The sequence below is a fragment of the Sminthopsis crassicaudata genome, chromosome 1 (assembly GCF_048593235.1).
Source record: "Sminthopsis crassicaudata isolate SCR6 chromosome 1, ASM4859323v1, whole genome shotgun sequence".
Classification (NCBI taxonomy): Eukaryota; Metazoa; Chordata; class Mammalia; order Dasyuromorphia; family Dasyuridae; genus Sminthopsis; species Sminthopsis crassicaudata.
The window spans coordinates 474,289,375-474,311,083 of record NC_133617.1 but is presented as its reverse complement, the minus strand read 5'-3'; the positions used below and the strand labels follow the sequence as shown (position 1 = coordinate 474,311,083).

Below are 21,709 nucleotides of genomic sequence, written 5' to 3'. Positions count from 1 at the left end.
AGAAATTTGGATAGAGATTTTTTTTTTATTATGCAATAAATATAACCCTACTTGGAGGAGGGGGGATGGAGTGGGAAAACAGTGGATGGTAGTCCCAGAACTATCTCTGGTCTGCCACCAGAATTTGTGTTCAATTTTGGCTCAAGTCTAAGTTACTAAAATAATTGCCGTAAGGGCACATCCTATTTAAGTTGGTCCCACAATCTGAAACCTAAGAATTATAGAATAGGAAAAATTTCAGTATGTTTGTATATATTTCTTTTTTCTCTATAACCTGTAAAATTTTTTTTAACATTTATTTTTTTAAATTTTGAGTTCCAAATTCTCTTTCCTGCTGGCCCCAATTTTATCCTAGAGATATTGATATTGATATTTCTGAAGTCTTTTTGATAATATCTTATTTAAGATTTTAGCATCAATATTCATTAAGGAAATTGGTCTATAATTTTCTTTCTCAGTTTTCAATCGACCTGGTTTAGGTATCAGTACCATGTCTGTGTCATAAAAGGAGTTTGGTAGGACTCCTTCATTCCCTAGTTTTTCAAATAGTTTATATAGCATTGGGGCTAATTGTTCTTTAAATCTTTGGTAGAATTCACATGTAAATCCATCTGGTCCTGGGGATTTTTTCCTGGGGAGTTGATTAATAGCTTGCTCTATTTCTTTTTCTGAAATGGGACTATTTAAGCAATTTATCTCCTCCTCTGTTAATCTAGGAAGCCTATATTTTTGGAGGAAGCCACCCATTTCACTTAAGTTATCAAATTTATTGGCATAAAGTTGGGCAAAGTAACTCCTTATTATTTCTCTAATTTCCTCTTCATTGGTGGAAAGATCCCCCTTTTCATTTATAAGACTAACAATTTGATTTTCCTCTTTCTTTTTTCTGATCAGATTTACCAAAGGTTTATCTATTTTATTGGCTTTTTCATAAAACCAACTCTTGGTTTTATTTATTAATTCAATAGTTTTTTTTTACTTTCAATATTATTGATTTCTCCTTTTAATTTTTGTATTTCAAGTTTAATTTTTGGTTGGGGGTTTTTAATTTGGTCTTTTTCTAGCCTTTTAAGTTGCAAGCCCAATTTGTTAATCTTCTCTTTCTCTATTTTCTTCAAATAAGCCTCTAAAGATATAAAATTTCCCCTTATTACTGCTTTAGCTGCATCCCACAGATTTTGGTATGATGTCTCATCATTGTCATTATCTTGGGTGAAATTATTAATTGTTTCTATAATTTGCTCTTTCACCCAGTCATTCTTTAAGATGAGATTATTCAGTTTCCAATTACTTTTTGGTCTATTTATCCCTAACTTTTTACTGAATGTAGCTTTTATTGCATCGTGGTCTGAGAAGAAGGTATTTATTATTTCTGCCTTCCTACATTTAATTTTGAGATCTTTATGTCCTAATATATGGTCAATTTTTGTATAGGATCCATGAACTGCTGAGAAGAAAGTATATTCCTTTCTATTGCCATTCAGTTTTCTCCAAAGGTCTATCATACCTAGTTTTTCTAATGTTCCATTTACTTTTTAAATTTCTTTCTTGTTTGTTTTGTGGTTTGATTTGTCTAATTCTGAGAGTGCAAGGTTGAGATCTCCCACTATTATAGTTTTACTGTCTATTTCTTCTTGCAACTCTATTAACTTTTCCTTTAGAAAGTTAGATGCTATACCACTTGGTGCATATATGTTTAGTATCGATATGGCTTCATTATTTATGCTACCTTTCAGCAGGATATGGTTTCCTTCCTTATCTCTTTTAATTAGATCAACTTCTGCTTTTGCTTGATCTGAGATAAGGATAGCTACCCCTGCTTTTTTGGCTTTACCTGAAGCATAATAGATTCTGCTCCAACCTTTTACCTTTACTCTATATGTATCTCCCTGCTTTAAGTGTGTTTCCTGTAAACAACATATTGTAGGGTTCTGATTTTTGATCCAGTCTGCTATCCGTCTCCATTTGATGGGAGCATTCATCCCATTCACATTTACAGTTAAAATTACTAATTCTGCATTTCCTGCCATCATATTATCCCCAGATTATGCTTTTTCCCTTGACCCCCCTGAACCCCTTCCCCAATATTTAATTTATAGACCCCCCTTGTGACGTGCAGCCCTCCCTTTTTTTTTAGTATCCCTCCCCCCTCCCTCCATGTCCCTTCCCTTATTCTCCTTTTCCTTTTCCCTTTTCCTCTTCCCCCTTTTAATGAGGTGAGAGAGAATTCTCTGAAAAACAAATATGACAATTTTTTACTTTTTGAGCCTCTTCTGATGAGAGTAAGATTTACACAATGATTCTCCCCCTCTCTAAATTCCCTCAGATATGGTGTATTTTCTATGCCTCTTCCTGGGATGTAGTTTCCCTCTTTTTATCACTCCCTCCCCTTTTTCTGATACTACCCCCTTCCCTTTACAACACCCCCTCCTTTTTTTTCTTTTATATCAGTAAAATCAAATTATCCATGCGTACTTTCTATATACCCACAACAGAGATATAGTTCTCAAGGGTTCTGTGTACCTTTTTCTGTTTCTCTTCAGTCTTGTGGATGTAGATCAAATTTTTTGTTTAAGTCTGGTTTTTTTCTTAGAAACATATGGAATTCCTCTATTTCATTGAATGACCATCTTCTTCCATGGAAAAAGATGCTAAACTTAGCTGGGTAGTTTATTCTTGGTTGCAATCCTTGATCTTTTTGCCTTTCGGAATATCAGGTTCCAGGCCCTTCTATCTTTTAATGTGGAGGCAGCCAGATCTTGTGTGACCCTTATTGTGGCACCATGGTATTTAAATTATTTTTTCCTAGCTGCTTGCAGGATTTTCTCCTTTGTGTGGTAATTCTGCAGTTTAGCCACAATATTCCGTGGTGTTCTTTTTTTAGGGTCTATTTCAGAAGGAGTTCGATGAATTCTTTCAACATCTACTTTCCCCTCTGTTTCTATTATCTCTAGACAGTTCTCTTTGATAATTTCCTGTAAAATAGAATCTAGGCTCTTTTTTTGGTCATAGTTTTCGGGAAGTCCAATGATCCGCAGATTATCTCTCCTAGATCTATTTTCCAGGTCTATAGATTTTCCCAGTAAGTATTTGACATTATTCTCCAGCTCTACTGGGCACATGACAGTACTTTGTTTTGTTTGTTATGAGAAATAACAGGAAATAAGAGGTATAATTCATACCTGAAGTGTCTAAGATTAGATTTGAACACAGATTTTCTTGATTCCAGTGGCAGTGCTCTATTCACTGTGCCACCTAATTGCTTCTCTACTTTTTTTTTTAATTGCATGACCAATTCATTGATTTACTCTTCACTATATTGATAAAAGCATTTAGAGATATAAAATTTTATTCTACTACTATTTAGGTTGCTTCCTATGAATTTTAGTATGTTAGCTCACTATTTGTCATTCTTTTTGGTGAAATGATTGTTTCTATATTTTGGTCTTTGACTCATTCATTCAATAGGATCAGATTGTTTAGTTTCCAATTAATTCCTATTCTATGTTTTCATGTCCTTTTAGTGAGTATAATTGTATTGCATTATGGTCTGAAAAGAATGCACTTATTCCTAATTTTCTGCATTTGTTTGTGAGGTTTTTTGTTCTAACACTTGCTCAATTTTTGTGAAGGTGCAAAGTACAGCTGAGACAAAGGTATATTCCTTTCTCTAGAAGTCTTTAACATATAAATTTTCAGAAATATTATTCAATTCTTACTTTCCTTGTTATTTATTTTATGGTTAGATTTGTTTAGTTCAGTTAGGGGGCAATTGAGGTCATCTGCTAATATAGTACTACTGTATTTCCTACTATAACTCATTTAATTTTTCTTTAAAAACTTAATGCTCTGATATTTGTGCATATATGTTTAGCATTGATATAACTTCATTGTCTATCTTGCCATTTAACAAAAGGTAGTTTCCTTAATAAATTATTTTAATTAACTATATTTTAACTTTTGATTGGTCTGAGATCACAATTTCTTTGTCTGCCTTTTAACCTCAGATGAAGCATAAGAGATTCTTCTCTAGTCCCTGATATTTTTGTGTGTCTTTCTCCTTTAAGTGTGTTTCTTGTTAACAAAATATTGTAAAGTTCTTGCTTCTTTTTTTTAATTAATTAATTAATTTAATATTTTCACCCAGTTAAATACAAAACAATTTTTTTACATTTATTTTTAAGATTTATGAGTTCTAGGCTCTCTCTCTTATCCCTACCCACAATTAAGAAACCACATGTGAAGTTATGGAAAAGATTTCCATAAAAGTCAAGTGTCATCATGAATGGTTGAAAATTCTCTATTTCCTTGAATGACCACCTTTTCCTCTGAAGGATTATACTCAGTTTTTCTGGGGTTTTTGGTTGCAATCCTAGCTCTACTGCTGTATGAAATATCATATTACAAGCCCTCTTGTCCTTTAATGTAAAAGCTGCTAAATCTTATCCTATGCTGACTGTGGCTCCACTATACTTGATTTGTTTCTTTCTGGGTGCCTGCAATATTTTCTCCTTGATCTAGGAGTTCCAGATTTTGGCTATAATATTCCTGGGAATTTTTATTTTGGTATCTCCTTCAGGAGATTATTAATGAGATTCTTTCAATTTCTCTTTTTGCTTCTGGTTCTAGAGTATCAGGACAGTTTTCCTCGATAATTTCTGGAAAGATAATGTCCAGGGTATTTTTTTTAATCATGATTTTCAGGTAATGCAAAGTTTTTGCATTTAGTTTTAGTTTAGTTTAGTTATGATTTCTCATGAAGTCAATAGCTTCCATTAGCTTAAATCTATTTTTTAAGGAATTATTTTCCTCAGTGACCTTTTGAATCTCCTTTCACAATTGGCCAATTTTGCTTTTTAATTAATTTTCTCCTCATTAGATTTTTGTATTTCCTTTTGTATCTCTCTCAATTCTTTTCCTAATCTGTCCTCTTACTGATTTTCAAAGTCCCTTTTGAGCTCTTCTATGGGCTGAGCCCAATTCTTATTTTTCTTGGAAGCTTTGGATGTAGGAGCTTTGAGTTTATAATCTTTTGAGTATGTGTTTTGATCTTCCTTGTCACCATAATAACTTTCAGTGGTCAGAAACTTTTTTTTTTGTCTGCTCACTTTCCTAGCCTATTACTCAGCTTTGAACTCTTTATTAAAGTAGGACTCTGTTTTCAGAATGGAGGGTACATTGTCCCAAGCTTCATGGGTTTTGTGCAGCTGTTTTCAGAATTCCTTCTAGGAATCTGACACAAACTATCTTTTTTGCTCTGGAGCTGTTAGCTATGTCCCGGTCCCACTGTACCTGTAATATCTGGTTGTGCTGACCTGGGCTGGAGTTCTACTGACCTAGATTGTCCTGGATTTGCATACCAGACTCCCATTTCATTTCCAGAGACCATCTCCACTGACCTTCTAAGTCCTCTCTGGTCCCTAGGCTGAGAGGTCCAGAAGCCTTCAGCAGTGCTGATGATTCAGAGGTCCACCTCAGTGACACTGGAATCTGGGTGGGAGCTGTACCCAGCCTGAGCCTGCATGAGCTTCTGCACTGGGCTCCCACTCTGATTCCAAGACCTTTTCTGTTGATTTTTCAAGCCCTCTTTGGTGTCTCTGGGCTGAGAGATCTGGAAGCCACCAATACTATCACTGATTTTAAAGGTCAACCCTGGCCAGGGTTATGGTTGGGTCTGGGACTGCACCAAGAACCCAGCATGGGGTGTCGACATGGAATTCCCACACTGGTGTTATAGACTTTTCTATTGAGTTTCTGAGTTGTCTTCAGCTGGAAAATATTCTACTCCATCTTTTTGGATATTCTGATGTTTTTAAATTTGCTTAGAGTAATTAAAGGAATTTGGACAAGTTTCGGGGAGAGGTTGGGCAAGTGCCTGCTTTTACTCAGCCATATTGGCTCCACCTCTGATGTAAGTTCTTGTTTCTAATCCAATCTGCTATTTACTGTTATCTACTTCCTGTTTTATGCATAAGTGAATCCATTTGCAAATAATGTGTATCATACAAATCTTTTTCTTTCTTTCTTTTTTTTTTTTTCCTGAGGCAATTGGGGTTAAGCGACTTGCTCAGAGTCACACAACTAGGAAGTGTTAAGTGACTGAGGCTAGATTTGAACTCAGGTACTCTTCAGGGTAATGTGAATCATTTTTTATGATTTTATTTATTTTATTTTTATGATTACCAAATATATTTTTCCTCATCTTATATTCTTGTGTTTAATCTTCTTTATTATTTTTATTCCGGGCTTCCTCAAAAATCTGCTTTGCTTTTAATCACTGCTTCCCTTAATCTGCCCTCCTTTTTATTATAATAACCCAATTCTCTGATTTCTTTCCCCTCCTACTTCCCTATTGCTAAGATATTTAATGGACCATATATGCTATTTCTTCTTTCAACCAATTCTGATGAGTGTGACATTTTAATGTTGTTAGTTAATAAATAATTTAATTTTTTAACAAGCTTTTCTATAATACTACTAAAAATGATTGCAGATGAAATTGCAAGTCTATTGTGTACAATTTGCTGTTTCTTTTAAATATATAATAAATTTGTTGTGTAACTTTCTTCCCCTTTTTTCTTCCCCTTTCCTTACTCTTAGTACCCTACAAATGGCTATCATTACACACACACACACACACACACACACACACACACACACACACATGAACACATCCATTTCTAGTCACCATATTTTGGAGAGACACTTAGAAAACTTCAAATAGAAGGCATATAATAAGGTAGAGGGCCTTGATTTCATGCTATATAAGTATCATTTTAAAGAATTGATAATGTTTAGATTGTAGAAGAAAAAAGTTGTGTCATATATAGTAGTTGTCTTTTAGTAATTGAAGAGTTGTTATATGGAAGGATTTGACTTTCCTGTTTAGCTCCAGAGATAAAAACTAGAATCAATACATGAAAATTTCAAAAATATTAATTTAGGTTTCACATAAGGAAAGCAATCAAAACTATCCCTAAGTGGAATTGACTGCCTTAAAATGGTGAGGATTAGCTCCCTCTCAGTGTAAGTGAGGAAGCAAAAATAGATGACCATTTTGACAGGATGTTATAGGTGAAATCCTTGTTTAGGTACAGGTTAGAGTAAATGGCTTCTGAGTTTCCCTTCACTCTAAAATTCTATGATTATTTGATGTTAGCACTAAATTAGTTAGCACCTAAGAAATCATGAATTATTGATGCCTTCCAAGGCTTTCCATTATGGCAAAACTCCAGCCCCACCTGCACCATTCTGAAACACCTGTGGCTCTTTGAATCATTGAGCTTGAAGTGGTTAACCAACCTGTACTTTTGCTTAAAATCTATGGTTTGTTTCCAGCTGAGGACCTTAGGAGACCTCCTGACTGTTGTGTTGCCAATTCAGGCTTAGTGCTATTTAATCCAATGTCATTTTGACATGAAAAATAAAGTAAAGAGTTCAAGAGAATTATAATGAGATCATAGAGTCTTTCCTCTCTGGGTCAATAATTTGAATAAAAGTAGGGGGAACAATAGTAATTATATAAAACTCATACCTCACAGTTACTTTGAGTCACTAAGGAGATGTGCCCAAACCTTTTTAGCAGAGCTGAATCATTTTCTGTTAGTTCACAACACAACAATCATTTTTTTTTATGATTTTCTTTCAACAGTCTAATTTCTTTCCCTATTTTTTGTCTTCTCTTAATTAAAAATAAAAAGTGAAAGAATCATTCCCAAGTCAAGAAAACAATATATAATACAATTTGTATAACAATGCAAATGAAAAGAACACTTAAAAGAAACCAAATTTTGCATTATTGTAATAACCCAGAAAATAGATAATGAAATATATCTCCCTCCTTTCAGGAGAAAGATTGGGAACTATAGGTGTAAATTGTTGCATATATTGGAAGATATGATCACTCTATCCTTGGGTTTTGACTCATTATTTCTTCTTTCTTAACATGGAGGAACTAATAGAAAAGAGACAAAGGGGGTACTGCACATAGAAAAGAATGTGAAATGAAAAATAGTTATCAATAAAACTTTTTTAAGGAGGTTGAACTAAAAATTTTTAAAGAAAATGAATTTGATGATCTCTAGGGCCTCTGTGGTTAAAAAAAAATTATGAACAAATACTGATATAGGAAAATATCAAGATCATTCCAGTATCTAAACCCTTTACCCAAGTTTACCTGTACAAAGTTAGAAGACTTATTCACTCAACTGTACTGCCTAAGAGACAGGCTTGTTGCATTCATTTTTCATTATTATATCAAAAGGAAAAACAGATGCTAGAAATATTCTCTTTAGTCTAATGGATATCCTGCTCCCAGCCCCTACCAAAAATGTTATTATGATAAACATTAAATGCACATTAGCCTAATTTAAAAATAAATACTGTTCATGGTAGAAAGCTGCTTCTTACAGGAATTACTGCCTTGGGATATGAGACTATCTCTCTCTCTCTTTTCCTTTACTCTCCTTTCAAGAAACTTGTATAGTCAGTGAAATGCTCCATCTGCCAATTGACAAGAACAGTACTGCTATTTTCATCAGTATAGTCCATCTATGAAAATCACTTTTAACTGAGCAGTGTGAATTAAGGATCTAACATCAAATAATCATAGAATTTCAGAGTTGAAGGGAAACTCAGAAGCCATCTACTCTTAATCTGTACCTAAACAAGGATTTCACCTATAACATCCTGTCAAAATGGTCATTTGATTGTTGTTTCCTCATTTATAGTAAGGGGGAGCCCAATCCTCACCACTTTAAGATAGTCAATTCCACTTAGGGATAGTTTTAATTGCTTTCCTTATGTGAAACCTAAATTAATATTTTTATAAATTTCATGTACAGATTGTAGTTTTTACCTTTGCAGCCAAACAGAAAAGTCAAATCTCCCTTCCATATGACAACCCTTCAGTTACTAAAAGACCATATATGTCATAAGTTTTTCCTTCTACAGTCTAAACATTACCAATTCTTTTAAATGATACTTATATGGCATGAAGCCAAGGCCCTTTACTATCCTGTCTGCCTTGCACTTGAAGTTTTCCAGTAACTCAATGTCTCTCCCAAAATATGGTGACCAGAAAATGAATGTGTTCATGTGTGTGTGTGTGTGTGTGTGTGTGTGTGTGTGTGTGTGTGTGTGTGCAATGATAGCCATTTGTAGGGTGCTAAGGGTGAGGAAAGGGGAAGAAAAAAGGGAGAAAAAGAAATTTGCACAACAATTTTATTATATATTTAAAAGAAATAGCAAATTGTATACAATAGACTTGCAATTTCATCTGCAATCATTTTAATACATTTGTAGAGAAGCTTGTTTTATTCCATTAATTAAAAATAAAATATATATTTTAAGTGGAATATTTTTATAACCAATTGACAAAATTTTATTAAATTCTCTAATATCTACCAAACATTGCATTTAGGGGTGGTAAATATAAAACCAAAATACAAGCTTTGCCCTCAAAGAATGTTTTTATTCAAACACTAAAAGCAACAAAGTTATGTAAGTGATTTTTTATCTATCTGTTTACATACTAACCTACTTACCTACCTATTGATTTGTGTATATATATATATATTTGCATGTATATATGTGTGTATACATAAATACATATGTATATACATATAAAATATATAAATTAATCTTGAGAAGAAAAAAAACTTCAGGGAAGATCAGGAAAACCCATTTAAAAGGAAGGAATTGAGGTATCTTTCTTAAAGATAGAATTCTAAATTTTTTTTGCAAAGTTCTGTGATTTTTTTTAAATAATAGCTTTTTTTTTGTTTAAAAATATATGCAATGATAATTTTAAGCATTCACCCTTGCAAAAACTTGTGTTTCAAAATTTTTCTCCCTCCCTTGCTGCTACCATCTCCCCTATATAGCAAATAATCTATGTTAAACATGAGTAATTTTCTATACATATTTCCACAATTATCATGCAGCACAAGAAAAATCAGATCAAAAAGGAAAAAAAAATGAGAAAGAAAACAAAAAAAGGAAGCAAACAACACCAAAAAGGTGAAAACACTATGTTGTGATCCACACTCCATTCCCACAGTCCTCTGTCTGGGTGCAGATGGCTCTCTCCATTACAAGTCTATTGGAATTGGCCTGAATCATTGAATCATCTCACTTTTTAAAAAGAGATTCATCCATCAGTTGATCACTACATAATCTTGTTGTTGTCATGTGCAATGATCTCCTGGTCCTGCTCATTTCACTCAGCATCAGTTCATGTAAGTCTTTCTAAGCCTCTCTGAAATCATCCTGCTGATCATTTCTTATAGAACAATAATATTATAAACATTAATATATCATAACTTATTCACCCATTCTCCAATTGATGAGCATCCACTCAGTTTCCAGTTCCTTGCCAGTACAAAGAGGTCTGCCACAAACATTTTTGCACATGTGGATCTCTTTCCCTTTTTCATGATCTCTTTGGGATACAATAGAGACACTGCTGGATCCAAGAGTATGCACAGTTTGATAGTATTTGAACATAATAAAAATGAAGTATTTTAGATATCACTACATTAGAACAGTAAGAATGAATCTTGCTAAAATCTTTCCACAATGAACTAACTCATGCCACATTTTCAGCAAGAAAGAGCAAGTAAACAATTTTTTGAAAACTGGAAAACTGAAGCTAAACTATTCCCTTATCCTCACCATCACATGCTTTAGATGAAGAAATTATTAGATATAGTTCTGGAAATGATGATAAGTAGAAAAAATTGTGACACAGGCAATCAAACATAGATACAAAATTGAAATATTTCCTGGCCTTGATTCTATTTTAGTGAGTGGATCCACTAAAGGAATTAAAAATAGACTCTTTAAAAATTATTTTTTCCTGTCATACACAGAGAGTTTAAAACACAGAAATAAAATTCAAAGTTGTCATGGTGGATTGACTGAACTTTTGCTCTCACTAACTTTAACCCTCAAAATGTTCTTATGCACTTGAAATACTTACAACCCTCCAGTACTATACTTTAACTACACTAGCACCTTAAACATTATTGTTAAGGGCTGAAACTCTTTGAGTTGATGCACTGGGGTAGGACAACGGAGCACTTACGGCTAATTACCGATTGGACAATACTTTATTAGCTTATACTTGGAAAATAGCCTTTCCCACTATTCTGTGCTGGCTCAATAATTGGTGTATACAGAGAATTGTAGGAGGGATTAGGGGGTGGAGTAAGACTAGCCAGAGTCACTTTTTGGCAGTAGAGGAAGAATGGAGAGATCATGGACATCCTGTGTTCATTCCCTTCACTTCTACTCCTAAAGTCCAAGAATAAAGACCAAGGACTTTTGCTTATCCTGCCTCAGGCTGATTCTAAGGTATCCAAGGTGCTAACTTGGTTTTCACACATTATCACTCTTCTAGGAATTATATCTTGCTGTTGCTATCTATGCATGGAATAATGCTGAAAAGTAAGAGGTTTGGAAGTTTTTCTAGGTCCTAACTAAAATTTTTAAAGCAAATGATTCTCTCTAAATGTTAACCCTTGGAATTTCCCTTATTACCCTAATTCTTTCTTTCTTTCTTTCTTTCTTTCTTTCTTTCTTTCTTTCTTTCTTTCTTTCTTTCTTTCTTTCTTTCTTTCTTTCTTTCTTACTTTCTTTCTTTCTTTCTTTCTTTCTTTCTTTCTTTCTTTCTTTCTTTCTTTCTTTCTTTCTTTCTTTCTTTCTTTCTTTCTTTCTTTCTTTCTTTTTCTTTCTTCTTTCTTTCACAATTGGGATTAAGTGATTTGCCCAGAGTCACACAGCTAGGAAGTGTTAAATTTCTTAGGCCATATTTAAATTCAGGTCCTTCTTACCTCAAGGTTGGTGCTCTATCCACTGTACCATTTAATTGCCCCCTACCTCAAATTTTTCTTAACCACGAATCATTTGATCACTAATTGCCAGGCATAGTAGAGACCTAAATTTTTGCAGACTTTTCTGAAATTGGGTCTGCAGGATGCCAAGAAGATTTAAACTAGGCTGATTATTTGAATTATCAGGAAAGGATTGATATTTCCACTACCTGATTTTCTTGGAGGGTAAGTATAGAACTTTTACATTGGTAATGATAATTAGGAACACACGTGTAGTTTATATGTAGACTAGTAAGTATTGGTATTTTGCATGTGCAATCTATTAATTATATAACTATATTATAAAATAAAGTATAATATGCAAATAGATAGATATAGTTGCATCAGTTAAAATTAAGGTAGACTTAAAATTAAGGTAGCTTGAAGTAAAAAGTTCCCAGCATGATCAATTTATTAGTAAAGCATAAATTTACCAATAAATAGGATCTTGTCTTGCTCAGCAAAAATAACCCCAAATAAGGGGGGGCAGCTTTCTTTTACAGTTTTGAGGAGCAAAAAACAAAGAACATGACTTCATATATGGGAAGAAGCTACAATTCATTAGAATAGCTTGACATTATGAATGGTGAAATCAATATGATTGTTTACATAACTAAAACATAGAGAACAATATGATTATTTGGAAATTTGGAAATTTGATAATGATCAATTATTACCCCCTCTTTACATCCAGTGACTAAGAAATGTTAATTGTTTGAGTCCACGTTCAAAGTTAGAGATAGTAGGCCAGATTTCTTTGGATAGCAAACCCGATGTCCTTGAAGGAAAGCTTGATGATATAAAGAATACTGTTTTTTTCCCCTGGTGTTCTTCAGCATCTTTCAAAGATAATAGATTTCCTTGAGACAAGAATAGTACAGTGATTGGTAGGAAATCTTGATTTCCAAACTTAACTTATTACAGATTAGCTGAATTTCTGAACTAAGTTGCGAGATAAAGACTTTTATCTTTGGCAGTAAAAATTGCTATGACTTTGGCAGTAATCAGAAGAAATTAGTTAATCATAACTAAGATCAATTAGAAAAAAGACACAGAATCAATCTGTTTATTATATGTGGGGCGAGGGAGGAAGGGAGAGAGTCATCTAGTCAACTAATTGTCTTTGGCAATTTTTGTTTTAGTTTATAAGTTAATGACAAGATGGCTTCCACTTTTTTCATGTAGCAATTAACTGCTAGGTTGGCGTTATTATGCATGTGAAGAAGTAAGATAAAATCCAATGTAGAGTATGTGAAGGGGTATATGAAATAATTTCATTCTGTGATGGTTGGTTTTTGGGGTGAGAAAGTATTAAAAAAGACATAAAAAGATCAAGGTTCAAGTCCTACCTAGATAAATCTTTTAAACTCTCTGTACCTCAGTTTCTTTTTTCTATAAAATGGTCTCAAACCTCTCTTATAGCTCTAAATCTCTGAACCTATAATGGTATGCAATTTAGAATAGGACAGTGTAACCTCCCTGTAGCTCCACTGGAAACAATTGATTCAATAGAGAAATGAATGCCATGGTGGGGAGCAAGTAGCAGAGGGAAGAATTAACAATAATAATAATAATAATAATTATTATTATTATTATTATTTTCTGATATAGCACAATACAATACAGCACTCATTAAGCACCTATTGGACATAGAGCACTGTGTTAGGCTCTAGAGAAAGAAAATTTAAACAAGCCAAATTCCTTCCCTCAAGGAACTTAACCATCTCATAAAAGAAAAGAATACTAAAAAGTTATAAAATACTACATCATTCTAAGATTTGGATCAAAGACAATAATGTCATTATTATGTTATTTCTGATTTTTAATTAACACACTCAATTTTTCTTTTTTTTTTATCAATAAGCAAAACTTTCAGGTGTGTTTTAAATCTATATAAAATCACTTTGATCAATAAGTAGGGCAATTTCTTTTTAGTTTCGTCTCTTATTTAAACCTATAATGGAAACACTGATTCCAGAAATGTTATATATTGCAAAACCAATGAAACAAGTTGCTATAGTATTATAACATGATGGATCATGTGATATACATTTGTAATAAAGTCTATTAAAAAGCAATAAAATAACAGTCTTCATTCCAAGAAACATTAGCAAACCCTTCTCTCTAAATCACATCAACTTTTATAAAGTAATTTCTATTCTGAAGACTTAAGGCAATTATGGTTCAGAGCTCAGTTCCCATTTAGATTTCATTTACAATCAACCTGTGCATTCCCAACACACTAATTGAAGTATTATTTTCATTGTCTCTGGAATAAAATATGCATGAATCATCTCTTTTCAGAAATAAATAGCAAATACAGGGCACATAATATTTCAATTATATCCATCAACAGGTACAACTATAAAATATCATAGCTGAAAGGGACTTTTGAATCCACTAGTTCAACATTCTAATTTTACAGAATAAGAAATTGAGGCCCAGAGAAATGAAGCTACTTTGCTTTAACTTACAATTTAAGTTAATGGAATGTCCACATATTTTTCCCTTCGTTTACAAAAAAATAAAAAATAAAAATAAAAAAATAAACAAACAAACAAAAAACACCTAGTGATATGTGGAAAGGAATGTCCCTTCAAAGTTTTACAAAAATGATAAGGGGAAGAGATTTATTTGGACAAAATACAAAATCTCACTTCTATCAGAGACATTTACCACTCCCTTCCACTGCTAATGCATTCCTTTTTATCTCACCTACTGTTTACACTGTATATCACATTTACTTAAGTGTTTGTTTGCTGCTTCCTAATTATAATGTTAACTGGCTATCATTTGGACTTACCATTTTTGCTCTTTCAGATTCATTTGCTTAGAAGAACCAAAATTCTTTGTACCCACACAGCAGTCCCTGAGAACAAAGCTTCTGGTTTTGTTGTTGTTTTGTTTTGTTTGTTTGTTTTTATTTTCTTTGTATCCCCAGCACTTTATCACAGTGCCTGGATCATTAGAGTATTTAATAAATGCTTGACTTGGCCTAGCTTCTTAGATAATATAATTTTGAGAGAGGAAATCTTCATTTATAATGTAGCTAAGGGAACATGTTAGCACCCAGACAGAGCTCTTCATTCAAAATCAAGAAAGAATTCATTTCATAGCTCTCTTCAACAATTGGTTTCCCCTCACACCAATATATATACATAGACATATATACACACACATATATGTATATGAGGATGTATATATACACACACATATGCATACATATGTGCATACATACAGATGTGGAAAATGAGTCTATTATCTGTATATACTATATTTTTCCTTTATAAATCACTGAATTATTATTCTCCACTTCTAAGAAGAAATAAATGATCTCATCTACCACAAATCCCTCTATAGAAATTTCAATGTAGCTTGGTATAGATGGGGAGTCAAATACTAATAAGAGAAAGAAAATAGGATTTGATATCCAGGATTCTGTGTTTAAAGAATGACTCTTCCATTTATTGACTATGTGATTTTGGGGAAGTCATTTCCTTTGTGACTCTCCATGTTCTCATCTAGTATATGATAGAATAAAATTAGATCATCATTTTAAGTACATTTCTATTTTAATATTATATGATTTATAAGGATTCCAAAATGGCTTAGCATTTGTACAAGTCTTTTTTCAGCTAATTACATAAATGCACCTTTAAATCATGTATAATATCACATATAAAATAAATAGGTCATATAATAAAAGAAATATGCACTTAAGTTCAGAGAAGGGAGACTATATATAAGAAACAACAAATGTGGCTGGAGTTACATGTATGATATCAAATAGTACATCTAAATCAGAAAGTGTTTTAAATACCAAACAAAGTATTTTGTATTTGACCCTAAAGTCATTGGAAAAACAATGGAGCTTCATGGGAAAAGAATGACATGATTGAAACTGAACTAAATGAATATAGTTTTAGCAGCTGAAGAATGGATTGAAGGAAGGAAGGGCTAGAATCAGGGAAACCAATTAGAAGACTATTGCAGAAATCCTTGTCAGTGGTCATGAGAACTTAGACTAGGCATGAAATTGTAACTCAAGTGGTAGTGTGATTTAAAATAATAATTCAAATTGTGACAATTATCTTGATGCTGTACTGTTCAGTCCTTAAAATTATTTTATTTTTAAATTATTTTAATTTTATTTTTTAAATTTTATTTTAAATTTATTTTAATATTTTTATTGCATTTTATTTTAATATTCTTATTTTAATTAGTTTATTTTAATTTTAATTATTTTAATTTTAATTTTTAATTATTTTATTATTTTATTTATTTCAATTATTTTAATTTTTTTTTTAAGTTTAATTATTTTAATAAGGTTCAAGTTCAAAATAAATTAAACAAGTAAATAAATGCATGAATGAATAAGTAAATAGTGAGGGGAGAAAATTTTTTTTTCACTCCTTCACATATGTAATGAGAATCATATTACTTCCCTTCTCATTGAGTAGAAAAGGGGTACAAGGGAAGGAAAGATTTTGGAACTCAAAAAAATTTAAAAAAAATAAAAAGGTTCAAATCCTTAAAGTTAAATTTAATTCTCCTCTTTTGTAGAATTAATTTTGAAATTCTTTAGCTTTATGCCTGGAATCAGAGAGCTCAGAACTTAATAAAAACTTCTGTTTACTTGTTTCCCAAGGAAATCTGGCACCTCTAATAGGTGCTTCCCATTGACTCATCAGTTATCCCTTGTCTTTTACTTAGAATCCTTAATCCTAGCAACAGCTGATGGGTAATAAGCTACATTCTTTTCAGTATAAATCAGTCACCTAAGAAAACAAGTCACTGTTCTTTCATAAGATTAGAATATCAGCAAATAAAGTTCTTATCCCATTCAAAACCAAACCCAATAAAGTTTCTTTCAAATCATGAAAAGGGGTTAGTGTTTTGGCTTGAAAAAACTAGAGTCTAAGATCATAAGGGAAAAGAATCTACATCACCTAAATATTTATGCATTTTATGGCATGAATTCCATTTGCAGTTAATGTCCATAGTGAGGAAGAATGAGTAGCAAATTTAACAACTGATGTCCTATTTATATTTTTATTGACAAGATTAGTGATCTACTTGTGTTATATGTAATATTCTACCTTTATTAAAGTTATTGATGACTATGAATAATAAAAGTATTGAATTTAACAAAGTATGTGAATTTCACATTTGTGAAGTACTCAAATTTCATAGGGTATAATTGTACATATATTTGAGATCTAGGTTATGTACATATAATTGAGATCTAGGTTATGTTGGTTAATAAATAATTACCCTTTAAAAGTGTATGTAGAGTCTTAATTTTGCTAATTATTTTTCTATACTTCATGTATTAGTTGAAATTCAAGTTTGTGACACAATAGTAAAAATAACTTTATTTACCTAAATTTCAATTAGATAAAAGCTTAATAAAATAAAACACTAAGGAATACATTAGTCTAAAGCACTACTCCAATGTCAACTTGGCTTTGCTTTATGGATCTGGATAATGAATGGAACCAGAGTACCTATTGTAAGCAAAAACAGGTCATTTCTAGTTTTTCATTTTCCTCACTCAAGTGGCAAAGGAACTCACCTCTCTCAAGTGAATTTCTGTAATTAGATTTCAAGTACTAGGTAGTACTTAGATTGAATTTGCAATTTATTTCAAACATGGAAATTATTAGCAGCATTATGTGGGTCCTTTCTCACGATGTCATCTACTTGAATTAAATCTTGATAAAGAGGAGACTTCAAGAGAGGAGAAAATTTATCCTGAAAGTAGAGAACAGAGAGGGGAAACTGATTTCCCGGATTTCTTTTGGAGTTTTAACTGCTGAACAGAATTCAGACTCTGGGGTTGTCAGTCTGGAGGCTATCCTGAGGATTCAAATACACTTAGGGAATAAAAGGCAGTAATACTCATCAGAAGCTAGTATACACAATTCATCAAACTGATGTGGAAATTGGCTCTGAGCCCTATGATTAACGGCAAGCCACCATACTTCATTTCTCAGTAGTTTAACAATAGATCACTGCTTCTATTTGGAGAGGTGGGTAGCTCCAGCAGAAATCTCAGCTCTAAATGAATAGCAAGTGGCTGACTACTAAGGACACAGTTACCTCTTGCTTTTGAGAAGAGGTCCATTTCAGATTATGGGATGTTTGGTGGAGTGGTTATAGACTATAATCTCTTAAAAGGAGGAAACCACTTGTAAAGTGCTGAATTGCAAGACATGAGTAAAAAGAACTCAAAATGCACTACAATCTTCTTATAATGTGCTTGATTACTATGCAGGGTTGGGTATATCATAAACTCTCTGTTACATTAAGCATAGGCAGGCATTGGGAGTTCTTTAGTTAACCAAATACAGCTATTCTCCAATTTAAAAGTCCTACATATATTTCATTCAATTTAACAGGCATTTTTAAAGTACTTATTATGAGCAAGGCACTATGTTAGACTCTGGGGATACCAAAATAAAAAATAACTCAGTCCCAGCACTCAAGGAGCTTACAAACTAATGTAGGGGATAAGCTGTACACACATATATATAATAATAATTCTTGACATTTTTATAGCACTTTAAGATATACAAAACACTGTATCTTATTTGATCCTTGTAACACTCTAGTGAAGTAGGTAAATAGGCATTATTATCTCCATTTTATGGACAAGGAAATTGAGGTTCTGAGAGTTTAAGTGGTTTTCTAATAGTCATATAGCTGATAAATGTCAGAGGCAGAATTTAAACCCAGGTCTCATTCTACTACACAAGATATAAGTAAAAATGTACACAGGGCAAATGACTTATTTAGACAAATTGCCTTAAATTTTTTTGAAGGAGGATTAAGTCTTTATATAGAATGTAGTGCCTGTGCTCAGCCTTGGAGAAAGAGATGGATATTTTCACAAGCTAAAATCTAATGTGTGTACATTCTATACATGCCTGGTGTAGGGAGAGTACAAAACAAGATGAAGAAATGGCCAATCATCCATTTTGGCTTAGCAGAGTTTGCCAAGGGGAGAACTATAAAAAAAATTTGGGAAAGTAAGTACAGCCATATTGTTAAGTATGAGTGATCAACCAGTACTATTCATGCCAGAATTATAGTTTACCTTAAGCCTTAATAAACTGAAAGCATTCTCTGAGGTACCATGTTTTCTTCTTGTTGGGCAACTAGTGATTCTCATGACCAAAGATAAAAGACTAAATGAGGAATGGGAACGAACTATTTTCCTCATGTGTTTTGCATGGTAGCAGGCAATCGTAAATTTGAATTAAATTTTCAGTGTGTTGATGAAGTTTTCTCCAGTATCCTAAGTTCTGATTCATTAAGTAGATCAGTGTGACTTTGGTCAAGTCAAATCACAAAATAATCACAGTCACAGAAACACAGAATTTAAGTTGGATTATGCCTCAGCACCATTTAGTGTAATTTATCAGGTGAGTAGTTATTCAGATTATGTTTGAAAACCTCCAATGAAATGGAACCCATTCTATTTTTGGATAGTTCTGAAACATCCCTCAAAATGATGTAAAAGTTTGTGATTTCAGAAGCATTACATTTATTGGTAGCATGAACTGTATATGCCAGATCAATTCCAAAATGATTTTTAAAAAAAGTTTATTTGTCACAATGTCTATTTTTAGGAGGAGATAATTCTCTGTACAGATTTTGCTGACCTTCATAGACATCAATATTTCTGTTCTTGGGAATTATGGACTGTCTGTTTAAGGTGGATGAATTATCAATGCACAATCCATGGTCTTTTTCAGCCTGAACAACTATGAAGGCTTTTCTTTATTCTATAATAGCAGTTACAATTGCTTTTTAGAATTCTATCCCTTGATTTGTTGATTTTTCAAATCTTTTGCTCAATAAGAATCCTAGATTCCTTTAATTTCTTGTTATTACACAATACATTGACTGTTGTAAAGCTACATATGTATAACTTTCATTTCAGTTAGAGGCTATGTTTTCTAGAACTACTAGAAAGACATTGAAAGTCTCATTTTCCCAAACATTCTCAAATTCATTTGACTTTCAATGTTTTATTGGCTAATGCTTCAATGCATTTTTCCACAATTATTTTTATTTTTTAAACTTTAAAAGTTCTTATTTTAGACAGTTTCTTGAACTGGTGGTTCATAGCCATCAATCCTTTCAACTTTTGTGCCTGTTTCATTTCCTCAAGATTTTCCAGAGCCACCACCTTCACCATGAAGTTCCATTAGTTTTCACAATTCAAATTTGGGCTTCTTGAGCATCTTGACTTTTCAAACCAATACATCATGGAGAGGATAAATGGATTGGCAAGCCTTTTCTGTGACTTTTCAATTGCTGTTTGAAATTAACTTATTGACAGATTCTTTCAAGTTATTTTCATGATTTCCATCATTTTCTTAGAAATCTGGTGAACCTATTGGTGCTGGGCATGAAAGGTGTTATGGATCTGATTGTTGCACTTTTTGATAAAACCAACACAAAAGAGGCAGAGCAAGTAGCCATTAGTGGTTTTGATATCAACATGGGCTTCATTCATGTCTGCCCCCCTTTTTTTATCATAGAGTACATCTTGTCCTAGGTAAGATCCATTCCATGGAAATTGGTCAAACAATTTTTATCCTGAATGTCTTCAGTAATTAACTCGACCTTACGAAAAGCAACCTCATTGTTCTGCAAAGCAGCAAAGCTCACTTCAAATACTTGACCCTTGAGACAGTAGAGGCAATTTTTGTTCTTTGAGTCCTTATAACCAGTGTCTTCCCAATATTGCGAATGTTGAACATAGCTGGTGCTTTTGCATTACACCAATCTTTGTTAGAAAATGGTTCAACAACTTTCTTCTTTTTTTCTTTTTTTGCCTCCTTTTTTGCAATATAAAAAACATACTTATTTCTGCCATCCCTTCTCTTCTTAGTTTTTCTTGAATTAAACAACCCCTGACTGGCATTGCCCAGGAACATACTATGTACTTAAACAGTTAAGTTTCAGAAGCTTACACTGCTCTTTTACTCCCTCCATTAGAATTATTTTTGATCTTGAAGAATCTGTGGTCATTGTTCTGTGACTGAAGTTTGAAATTTTATTGAGAATAAAGTGTAAGCTTCTATTTCTTAGCTGGGTAATGAAGCATATCTTAATAATCTACCATCTTTGGCTCCTAAGAGAAGTGACAAAAGTTTGCTTGCTTCCCAATACAAAGTTTAAAAACATTAGTGAGGTGGATTTATCATATGTAGAAATCCTAGGTTTCATTAATTCTTGATCCAAAGGATTCTGGTACAGGAGAGGTTAATTGATACTAAAGGATCCTATTCTGGTATTACTATTTAGGGATTAGAGATTGATCTATGACCAGAGAATGTTCCAAAATTGAGATCATCAGTACTCTTGCTAATGTGGCAAAATGAAACAGGCAGAAGAAAAGTACACTTACCTGATATGAGTATAGATCAGAGACCAGACAGAATCAAAGTTGAGGCCTTACTCCATTATCTATGAGATCAAACAAAGAGGAAAAGACTGGAGAACCCAAGGTCTACAAAGATAAGAAAGACCTGAAATGGAAAATAGGTCCAAAAGTCAAGAAAATCAAAATGGAGCCAAAGATCCGAGATTTGAAATATTTAAAAGATAATTAAGGCTGACAGTTTTTTATAGCTTCCAACTTGCCTTTGTCTCCAGGTGTGTTGCAAGGCAAGAGGTGAAGGGGGAGGGAAAGGGAAAGGGCTTAGGGAAAAGAATTGAAAGGGAAGAGGGTCATAAGACCCACTTTGCTGGTCCTTAGTACCTGGCCAGGCTTGAACAAAGCCATTCTAGGAAAGCTGCCTACATTTTATCTTCACCAT

General features: G+C 32.9%; 1 pseudogene; it reads right to left on the bottom strand.

Annotated features, from left to right (window-relative positions):
• Positions 1 to 19,978: 19,978 nt before the first annotated feature.
• On the bottom strand, positions 19,979 to 20,824 carry LOC141552237 (small ribosomal subunit protein eS1 pseudogene; annotated as a pseudogene).
• Positions 20,825 to 21,709: the final 885 nt, after the last annotated feature.